The 10829-nt window shown below is 40.0% G+C and overlaps 1 protein-coding gene across 1 annotated transcript in view; it reads left to right on the top strand.

Moving 5' to 3' along the window:
* Window positions 1-2127: 2127 nt before the first annotated feature.
* Window positions 2128-10829, top strand: part of GRAP2 (GRB2 related adaptor protein 2) — a 40019-nt gene continuing 31317 nt past the window's right edge. The window contains exon 1 of the mRNA XM_032688240.1: window positions 2128-2245. The gene's annotated coding sequence lies outside the window, so the exon portion shown is untranslated. The remainder of the gene's footprint in view (window positions 2246-10829) is intronic.

The following is a 10829-nucleotide window of genomic DNA, read 5'->3' as shown; positions in this document are numbered from 1 at the left end:
ATATTGGAAGTACTTAAACCATTAAAAATGGCAAAAGAGTAATTTAATAGCAATTCATAAAACATCTTAATTGTTCTTTGTAATTTTTTGGACAAAAGATACAGTTAAGAATAGTTTTTTTCAGTATTAGATAGTTCAATGTTATCAATAAAATTTTGCCCATTTCTGTTTGTAACACCTGTGCTCTTTTGAAGAACACAGACTGAACCTGAGCAATCTGGCTGCTTGTTCTACAAAGTCAACAATAATTAGGAGTGAAAATATTTTTTTCTGCTGCTTTTGAGCAATAGGATGGAAAAAGCACGGACCATTTGGCCAGGCACTGAACCATACTCAAGGAAACAGCACAACGTCAAGAAAAGTGGCCTCAAGAACTTGGGGCATGTGGATCTCACTGGCTCAAGAACTTGATAATTTATGAATCTATTTCAGCTGCAGCAAATGGCCCTTTCACGGCTTACAGCTCCCCGACAGAATTTAGATGATGTTTTTAGGCTATGATTTTAAGTGGTCCTAGAGTGGTGGCGGCAGGGAGAAATTTACCTTGATGTCAGCTCCTTTTTACTTTCTCTGAAATGCCTCATGTTAACAGCCACAGCCACAGCCACCGCACCTGGCAGCCCATGGGCCAGGGCAAGGACTTGTGTTTCCTAAGGCCAGAGGCTTTCTGCTCTCTGGTAGCAATCATTTTTCCAACCACCCATGCTCCTCCTCCCACAGCGACCCTGCTGATCCCTGGCAGCCCTCAGGCATGAGAAGGGAGCTCTGGAGGGCAGGGAAGGTGGGAGGAAACAGCCTTCCAGAGGCCAAGCAGGATGAGCGTAGTGCAGGGGTAACTCTTACGCCTGTGTAATTAATGATTGGAGTTAACCATGAGGCTCATATAGGTGGATGGACTCACACCACCAGCACCACCCTCTATTTATCCTCTCTTCCAGCAGTGGGAACAGCAGCGATTCTTGGATCAACTTCCCTCCCCTCTTCCCCACCCCCCAAGGCTTCAAACTGCTGCCAATCATCTGCAAACGCCCCACCCCTTTCTCTGTTAATCCAATCAGAATGCTTTCAGCCAGCCCTCCCCTCCCCCATAGGCTGCTTGCATCCAGAGGGGCTGTCAATCACGCATCAGGCCCCTCCCCTCGCTGTCTTCCAGCCCCTGCCGTGAGGAATGGGAGACCCCTTCCATTTTCTGTAGTGGTGTGGGGGGAGTAGTTTAGTGCAGTAACCCAGCAGTGTCTCTTCAGCCGTTGCTCACCTGAGCAGAGGAAAGTTCTATTCTTATATCCTTAAGATACTACCATAGATTTTACCATCTGAAAGGTGCATAGCCCAGACAAATCATCAGTCTTCTGGGCAGACCGCAGTCACTCTTGTCCAGGCCACTGCAATAGAACCCTGCTAGCAACCCAACTGGTACAACAACTAAATAGGCAAATGTGCCTTTTCTGTGTTCTTGTAAGAATCAGATTTTCATAACTCTTTTTCTCACAGCTTGAAGACAGCCCCCTGGTTCACACTAATCCCTCAACCTGATGAAATCCTGGACACTCGATATATCAACTCTCTCTTTGTCTGTGCCTACACAGGCACAAGATGATTGTTGCATTCGCCTGTGTTTGCTTACAGAGATCCAAGTGCATCTTCACATGTGGGTGCCCCGTGCATATACACCCATAGATTCTGTCACATCAAATGGGGTGTGTAGCAGGAGAGGTGCTTCACGAATTCAGATGCTGATAGCTTATGGCCACCGCTGGCCCCCCATAACAGAAAAGAGGATGCATTTTAGACCTTTGGTGGCTTGCTCTTGGGGATCACTACTTCTGTCCAAAGGGGCTAGTGTTTTCCAGACAGATATATTAAAGAACTCAGCATTGAGCAAGTTATGAGGTGCCCCAGCACAGCTGTAGCATTCAGAGAAACTGCTCTAGAGCAGTTTCCCTCACAGTAAAAGAATAAAACCACTCTAAGCTGATGAGCCGCTCACAGGCTCGGTGAGCTGCCGTGCCTGTGAGTTCCTGCGTGGTTTGTGGTTTGCACCCTACTAGCTTGATTGGCTGTGCTTCAGGAGGGAGAGGCTGAGACGCTGGGGTGAAGACTTGTGTGTCCCACATGGCTCCACAGACTTTGGCCCTTGCTAAGCATTTGTGCTGAAGACAGGTTGTTATGAGACTTGTGCCATTCCCCCATCGCTTTCTCTCATCACAGAACCTGAAACAGGAAAGTGCAACCACCTGCCTCAAAGGTACAGATCTGCTTGGCTGCTTCCTTCTTTCACTATGAAGTTTTAAGGGTAAATACGCTGAGTAAAGTAGTATCACATTTTCTGGGGAGTTAAACAAATAAGGTCTTAGCTGCAAGGCTTGAGATTCAGTGTGTTTTCCACCGCAGGTGCATCAGGTTTTTCGCCTTGTCAGTGGGGGATCAGGACTGTGCTCAGGAGGAATGTATTTATTGGAACAGAACAAAGAAAATAATGAATGGAGAAATTTCTTTTTATTAGTCAGGAGCAAAAGAGATATCCAGATTTCCCAGAAACTTTAAGGTTGCTCTGGCAGAGATCAGACTATTGTATCTCTGAGACACCCATTGTGATCATACCAACAGGGGCAAGATGCTTAGAAAGAAAAATGCTTCTGGCAGCTGAAGATCTGGCATTATTGACCCTCCTTTTGGTGTCTTCTGTGGAATGTGGTGGTTTCTTAAGGGGTCAGGCATGAATGTAATTTCTCCTCAATTGTTTTTTAATGTCCTTGTAAAGCTTTTTGATGCACTGTAAGCCTAATATGCAATATTGTTATGAGACATTTCTTTAGACTGGAGTGCTATAGAGCTGTATAGCAAGGTCTTGTGTGTGTTTCATGTGTGTTTGTGTACATAAAGTTCATAATAGTTGTCTCGTAGGAACAAAAGGACATCAGTCTATAAGAAACATTTTAGTAGCATCCTATCAGTACAAAATTTTCTTAGAAAAAACAATAATCTAAACTCTCTTCAACAGCAGTGGGAGAATCTGTCCCTTTTATAATTGCCTGGTGAAAAAAGGTTTTATAATGACTGAGCTTTTAGTAAACGGTCATGACAGGAGGAGCTGGGTTTTGGGATAAGAAAGAGTTACCCATCAGTTATGTTTTGATATGCAAGATTGTAGGTGATGCAGCCATCCACTTGAAAGCGGAAGAGAGAGAGGCCCATGCTTTAGCCTCTTCTCACAGGTTTCTGAATAGGACATAAAATCTGGCTATGATGTGATGGCGAAATGAGTCGTGGAACAGATATGAAGAAACCATGTTTCCTTAGTAGCAGCTCAGTGAAAAAATGTTGCAGTGAAGCAATTCTCTTTACTTTCCTATTTAGTGACATTTACTTCTATTTCTTTCTTACATTCTAATATGACAATCCCACGGATAAGAGATTAAGCACAAAATAGCAGGGTGTGTCATTCCCATTTTTATCAACAAAGTAGAATAACCTGGAGATGGATGGAGATGCAATGTGAAATGTACACATCTAAACTTAGCATAGTTTTGTTGTCTGGATTTTGGAGTTGCTTTCATCTCTAGCGCTCCCTTCTGCACGCATCTCCTAAACTAAGACTGAAGGATCTGCCTGGGCAAAACAGGCAACTTCCAGAAAGCCTGGGCTCTGCTGCTCGAGTTAGTTTTTTGTCCTGATCTCTTACGCCTTCTTGCATTAGTTTCCATAAGGTGTAGCATGTATGCAAGCTTGCCTGGTTTTTATAAGTTATAGCCATTACTTTTCTCTTCATGTTTGTCTTCCTTTACCTGTTCACATGGAATTTCTTTTTTTTCCTCAGGATTATATTCTACTCTTGTAACCATACACCAATGCCCTCCGTTTTTGCTGATTCAAGGGCAACAGCAGTGAGGTTGTAATGTCCTCTGCACAATGTTATACTTTGCTCTCCCCATCAACTTGCAGCTTGACAGCAGCTCTCTTTAGCCACAAGCAATATCTAAAAGTTTGGCAGGCAAGAGGCTGCTATTAAGCTACAGATCTGGAACTACTGCTGTAGGCAGTCTCTTCTGGTTTATTTTTACTGTCTGACATAATGAAAATGGTCTTCATTCTCTTCCCTATGTTTCTTTCCCTAACAGTATTTTCACTTGAAATTCTCCTCTTAGTGGAGCTGTAAGATATATGTATATACATACACACCTTAAAATATACTCACTGGCAAGTTCAGTCTCTGATATTAGTTAGAAGAACCTACCTGTTGGGGCAGATAAAATGCCATATGTTTGACAAGTAAGGAAATATTGCTACCCACAGTTGATATGTCTGGGTCTTTGGGGGTCATTTTAGTTTCTTTAGCTTTTTACAATATAGTAAGGCCCCAGCTTCCACTACCTTTTTCCCTTCTCTCCAGAGTCTACTTTTGGTTTAAGAATGTAACAATTCTATCTTCTTTCAGTTCCTCAAATGACTATATAGAATCACAGAATCATTAAGGTTAGAAAAGACCTCTAAAATCATTGAGTCCAACCATTAAGCCAGCACTGCCATGTTCACTGCTAAACCATGTCCCTAAGTGCCACATACATATTCAATATAATGATTGTCACACACTTGATCTAAAGCTCAGGGTTGACTACCAACCATATTCCAGTCAGCACAAATTTTATCCATAAATCCTGTGATATCTTTCAAAAATCTTTATTTTGCAACTCCATTGAAGGAGTCTTCTTAGTCTTTTCATCTTCATTTGCCACCATTCTTTGCACATTTGGGCAGCAGGAAAGGAAGTATATTACCATCAGGGTTTATATGGCAGTAACTGTCTTTCCTGCACAAGCCTTTCATCTTAATATCTACAGACGTTTTTGCCTATTGATGGGCATTTTGCCCATTTGCTTTTAAGACAGATGAGTGTGAATGCTCTCACTTTGTAATCAGGCCCAGGCACATGAGTGTGATGACATTGAGATGACAGAAGCACTAAAGCTATACCAGCCAAACTAACTTCACAATCTGCAAAAATGAACTGGTCGCCTGATGAGGAGGTTTTATGGATTTTGGTGCCCCACTCCATTTAAATATCTCCATGTATGGCTGCACTGCACTTTTTCAATGCATCCTACAGTACAGAGATGTGAAGTGACTTGCCCAGGTATGCACAGCAAAACTTTAGCTGAGCTGGGCTTGGAAACTAGATTCCTAATCTTTCTTCATCACCAAACAAGGCTGTCTTGTTTCTGCATTTTATAGTGATAATTTAATTTTAAACACTATTTTAAATGAGCACTTTTTTTGAACAGGGGAGAGAGACTTGCACAAACACAAGTAGAATTGGCAGTCATATCAGCTAGGCTAACAAATGTATGTACTATAGTCTTCATGGTTCAAAACATAAACTGAATCCCATGATTCAACCATTCTAGTGGGCTGAGGTTGTACTCAAATGCTTCAATGTTTGATCACTACTGTTCCAGGGATATTTAACTCAACCCAGCTGGATAATCTGGGAGAAAGGAAGGGCATCTTCTTTTCTTTTGCTTTAGCCCAGAATGCTATCTCTGAAGCATAGTTGCTGTAAATAATGTTTCTAGAAGGATTTCAGATATATGAGAATGAAAAAAATTATCCTGAAAGGGTCTGAGTTCTTCCCGTAGCCATAACTTTTTTTAATTGTTCTGCTAATTAGAGAACCATGCTAAAGTACCATTTAAATAACATCTAAGCAGGGGAGACTAACCTTTGAGGAATAAGCTTGCTAATAATGGACACATTATCCTGGCACTAAGATCAGAGGTCAGTACTGCAAAATATTATGAGATGAAAGAAAATTACTCGAATGCCTAAATGAACATTATGTGCCAATATATGATGAAATTCTTTTTTACCTCTCTTGGAACTGCCAAGATCCATCCTTCCTCCCTCTCCCCAACTCTAATCTTTTTTTACATATGGCTTTATCTTTTCAGAGCAGTGTAAAGTACTAATAACATGCTATTTTTTCCCCGAGGCACTCTATGCCTTGTGTTCTCTAGTTTTTCCTTTCCCCATTTATTCTTTTTTTATTATCTCATCATGAAAAATCCACCAGTAACACTTACAGTACAAACTTAAACCCCCAGAGCTCTGGCATTCCTTTTTTATTTTTAAAATCTAGCTACATAAATAACATCATGTTTCCAGGTCATAGGCACTCCAAAATACAGCTGAGTTCTGGCACTGGAGAAGCACTCCATAACCCTGCAATCTAAACAGGGATGTGAAACAACTTCTAAAATTGTCTCTGTGCATAATCGTGCCCTGGTAACTGTTTTTCATGTGGAAGTGTAGAGCGTATAAAGCCAGGACACTAGAGGCATTCTCTCTGAGTGTTTGTATATGGCATTTGCTGAACCACATCAGATTATTCGTCTGTCACATCCAGTATGCTCCCCAAATAGTAGTCAAAACATTGATTCTGAGAAAGGTGACCAAACCTTCTATCAACCAAGTGTGTAGAGCTTTACAGGGGGATGGAGCAAACATTTTCGAACTCTATCAGGATGATTAGTTTACAGTTTCAAGTGGTATTATCAAGTTTCAAGTTGTATTATCATTACACTTGTTGGACTATCCTTTCTTGACAATTCTAACAGTGTAACAGATCTCTGAGATTAAATCCATCAAAGCAAACAAAAACAAATCTCCCAGTCTTCTCAGCTGTCAAAAAGAACTGAATCTAGTCTGAAAACACTTTCCCATCTTGAACAGAAGGTGAATCTTAATACACTGAAGCCATAAGGACTTTCACATTCTTAGTAGAAAGGGATGAAGTGACATGCAATATTACATTGCCAAAAATTACATCAGCGTTGTCATAATCATGTCACTACCTTCAGCAGAGGCCATGGGCTGCACTTGCCTCCTTTGCCTACTGATTTGATACAGCATATATTGCTATCTCCTGTATACTAAGTAATGACACATGTACTACATACCCAAATGGTTTAACGCTACCTTCTCCTTTTGCTGTAATGAGCCCATTCAACAATGAAAGTCTCTGAATGTTTGTGTTGTCAGATTAGCTTTAAATGATGTTCAGGCAAACATTTTTCCTTTCCCACAACATCACAGCAAGGCAGTTCTCAGTGGGGCTGACACTGCTGCTCACAGTGGGAGTTTCATCATTCTGAGCAGCAGCTGCTTCACTCTGTTTCCAACAGAAGTGAAGCCAACTGTCCCTGCTGAAAGATGGTGGAGGCTCTACTATCTACTGAGAATCCAAGTGTGAAGTGACAAGCATTCCAAAAGGACCATTCTAACTGTCAGCAGCTCAGGTGTCTTGAAGTCTCCATTTGTAGCATCATCTGAGGGAATGAATTAAACACCGGGGGTTTTATGAAGGGAGATTTTTTTGTAAGAAATATCACAAAGTTAAAAAATTCTTGAAAAATCTTCCTACATTGTCTATGCAAGATTTCTGTGATCTTTAAGTAGAATAAAAAGCTGGATTAACTAATCCATTATTAAGGCTAAAGAAACAAGCAAAATATCAAACACAAAGTGTCAAGTTTCTTAAAAAAACCATATTTAAGAATAATTTTACTTAGTAAACTAATTAATAGATTTAATTGTAACTTCTCAGGAAATTAATTATTTGCCCTTATAGTAAGTGCTGTAATTCTTAATGTATGCTGTGCTTCTCATACACAGCAAAACCACCGAATCTCTATTTTAAGTGCAAAACTCAAATTAGCTGTTAGTATGCAGACATGCCAAGTGCCTCCATAGTACATACTAATTAATTTTATTTTTATTTTTTAACTAGTTTTTGTCATTGTTCTGATTTCTTCCCTTAACTGTTGAGGTCAATGTGGCAAAGAGGGTTAAAGCAACCACGAGATAATGTCTGTAGAAACTAATAATTCAATAATAACTGCAAATGCAGAATGGGTGTAGAAATACTTTCCTAAATCTCCAGGGCTTCTGAGAGTCAGTTCTTTAAGCATCCTGAGCTTTATTATTAATTAGTTCTTTTACAGAAAGGCTTGAACTGACTTTCAGACACTGTCGACAGTGGGTGCTCTGCACTGACAGAGGTTATGTCTTCATTGCCAAAAACAAGCAGTGCTTTAATGTTCAAGTGGTTTACTCTAGGTATATTTCTCAATGTGCCGTCTCAGGCAGGAGAAACACAGGGGATTTTATAGCATTGTGGCTCGCTGTGGTCAATACAATATGCCTCCTTGGAAAGCAGCTTTAACAGGTACATCAAGGTAATAATTTCATTGGGAATTTAATAAGCAGTAGCTGTCTTTATTTAAAAAATTTTTTAAAAAAAGAGACTAAACACATCAGTTCTTGAGGTGCAGGCAACATCACAACAGAAGAAAACCCAGGCTTCAGCAAGCTCCATTCTAAAAAGAAAGGTAGGAAGTAGAAGGGAGGAAAGATGAAAGGCTTGTTTGAAAGAGGATCTCTCCCAGGCAGTTGTTTCAGGACAGTTCTTCAGATAGCCATTAGTACTCCAGAACAAGAATTCATTTTTCTGGCATGATTTCTATCACTGCAGTAGTGCCTCAAAGCTCTCCACACCTGCTTTTACCTGTATTATAACTGTCTTGCTCTAATAAATCATCAGGGGCACCGCTCTCACTTGAAGGATCCTTTCCTCTCCACATCCAGATAAAGTTTTTACCATTCTTTGCATACCATAACTTATAGAGACTGTAGGAATGGTAGCACACTTGTAGCCACTGCTTTGAGTCTTCTGAGCACTTTGTGATTTCAGCTGGTAATTTCAGGGAGATTTCTAAGGAAACCCTCAGTGTTTCAGGAGATGGTGTTAGTGACTCAGAATTAAGCCCTTTCCTCTGAGTCAATACTGAATGACATGCCCTAGCACATTTCTTGCACATGAGACCCACAACTGTAGGTTGATTGCTTGTGGTCATCAATTATCCTTCAGCTAATTGCATGAGCCTAAAGGCATTTTGCCCTTATGGCCCAGGCAGATCAGTTTGAGTACAGTTTGCCTTCTGCACATCTGATGTTTTAATTTTAATTGGGCAGTTGTTGCTGCTGCTCCTAACCTGCTGTGCACTGCTGAAAAGTACTGGAGAAAGAATTTCATTGTTAGGTGAAGGGATGGATACAGGGTCAGGAAAAGCAGCAGCCAAACTGGAAGTACTCTCTGGGGTAAAGCTGGAGTCAAAGCACACAATCATCATATTTTAACATTCAGAGTTACCAACTCAGCTAACCCATACCAGGGGTGTCCAGAGAAGTGTTATTTTCAGTGAAGCTGCAGCAAAAAAACCCCAAGGAACCATAACAGGCCTTCTTAATTAAAGTGCTAGGTAGTTTTAGCAAGAGAAGGCAAAGCAGCAGCTGTATTCCTTTCAGACACACCAGGGAGGAACTATAGCAGTGTGTGGCCCCTGCCAAGCACTGCTGCAAACCCCCCCACTGGAGCCTATCAGGATATCAGAAGTCTAAAGTGAGTCTGAATTTAATTCAAGATTTATGAAATGCATTGAGAATCTCTTGGAGTGAACAGTGGTTATTTTCTGCTATTTTGAACAGTTTCTATTTGTATATTTAATTTTACTTTTTTTGTTTGAAACGCTCTTTAGCTTTTGAGCAGAATGTTCTTTTGAAATGTTGTTCCCCTGTTCAGTCAAAATCTTGGCATGACATTTTTAAGGAAGTGGTTTTGAATGCATCAACTTCTGCTCTGCAATCTTAGATGCTTAATTGACTTGAGCTTCAGAAACGCTGAGCATCTACCGCTTTCCTTTGTAAGTTGCAGAGATGAGCAAAGTCCAACCACCTTCAGAGAGTGCAACCAAGAAAACAGTATTCCAAAATTCAAAGAATGTTTTGTGGATATTTGGAGATTAGCTTCTTTTGCAACGATGATCACTTTATTAAATATAATCATTTTTGTAAGGCTAAACTAAAAAGCAAGGTTCATCTTCAAGACAGCCTACCATAATCAAATACAGCAAGATATGCAATAGTAATGAATCTGAACATTGTAGTCCTTAAATCTGATCACAAGTAAATTAGATATAAGCAGAACAAACTGATAGAGACCGCAGCAGAAAATGGAAGTGCAGTGAGCATAATAGGGGTTTGATTTTTTTCACCTGGAAGCAGAATTGCAGCGTTGATAATATTTTTAGATGTATTCAATTTGGATAAAATTCACCTCATTCATCATGGCAGTAATTATATTAATCTGTGTTTTGAGGGGTAAATCTCCTTGTAGCAGTGCACAGGCCTTGTTTAAATCTTGTGTGAGTAATTCTTGCCACTGGTAGTTTTCTCATTGCAGAACCCTTAGCAACGTTCACAATGCATCTTGAAGGGTGAGAGAGGCACAGTTCCTACAGTTTGTAGCTCTCAAAACTTTCTTCTGCAGATTTTCTAAAGTATATAGAAGAGGAACACCTTCTTGAAAGCTGTATGAGGTAGATGACATATAGTGTTTTCCATTGTGCCTAGTAAAGTAATTTTTCTTTTCCAGTTTGGAATTTTCCCCTTCTTTCCTCTTTTGTATTGTTTTCTGAATTCCATCTACAAATAATCAGTTTTCTGAAGTTATATAATGAGGATATTTAAGCACACAGAGGTCAAGAAATAATGATTGTAAAGATAGCCTCATTTTAGTGTGTGTTTTGATAATATGCAGCTGTATAATTGGAGTCTAGCACTGAAGTCAATATCATCTATGAATTTATATTGAAAGAAAAATCTCAAATCATTTAATGCAGATCTCCTACCTAAATTATTTTCCATATGTCTTTGATCTAGGTGTGTGCATAATTTATATAATTGCCTGAATGAGACTTGTGGGTTTTTTAGAGTAG

Source organism: Chiroxiphia lanceolata, chromosome 5 (genome assembly GCF_009829145.1).
Source record: "Chiroxiphia lanceolata isolate bChiLan1 chromosome 5, bChiLan1.pri, whole genome shotgun sequence".
Lineage (NCBI taxonomy): Eukaryota > Metazoa > Chordata > Aves > Passeriformes > Pipridae > Chiroxiphia > Chiroxiphia lanceolata.
This window is presented reverse-complemented; position numbering and strand designations above follow the sequence as displayed.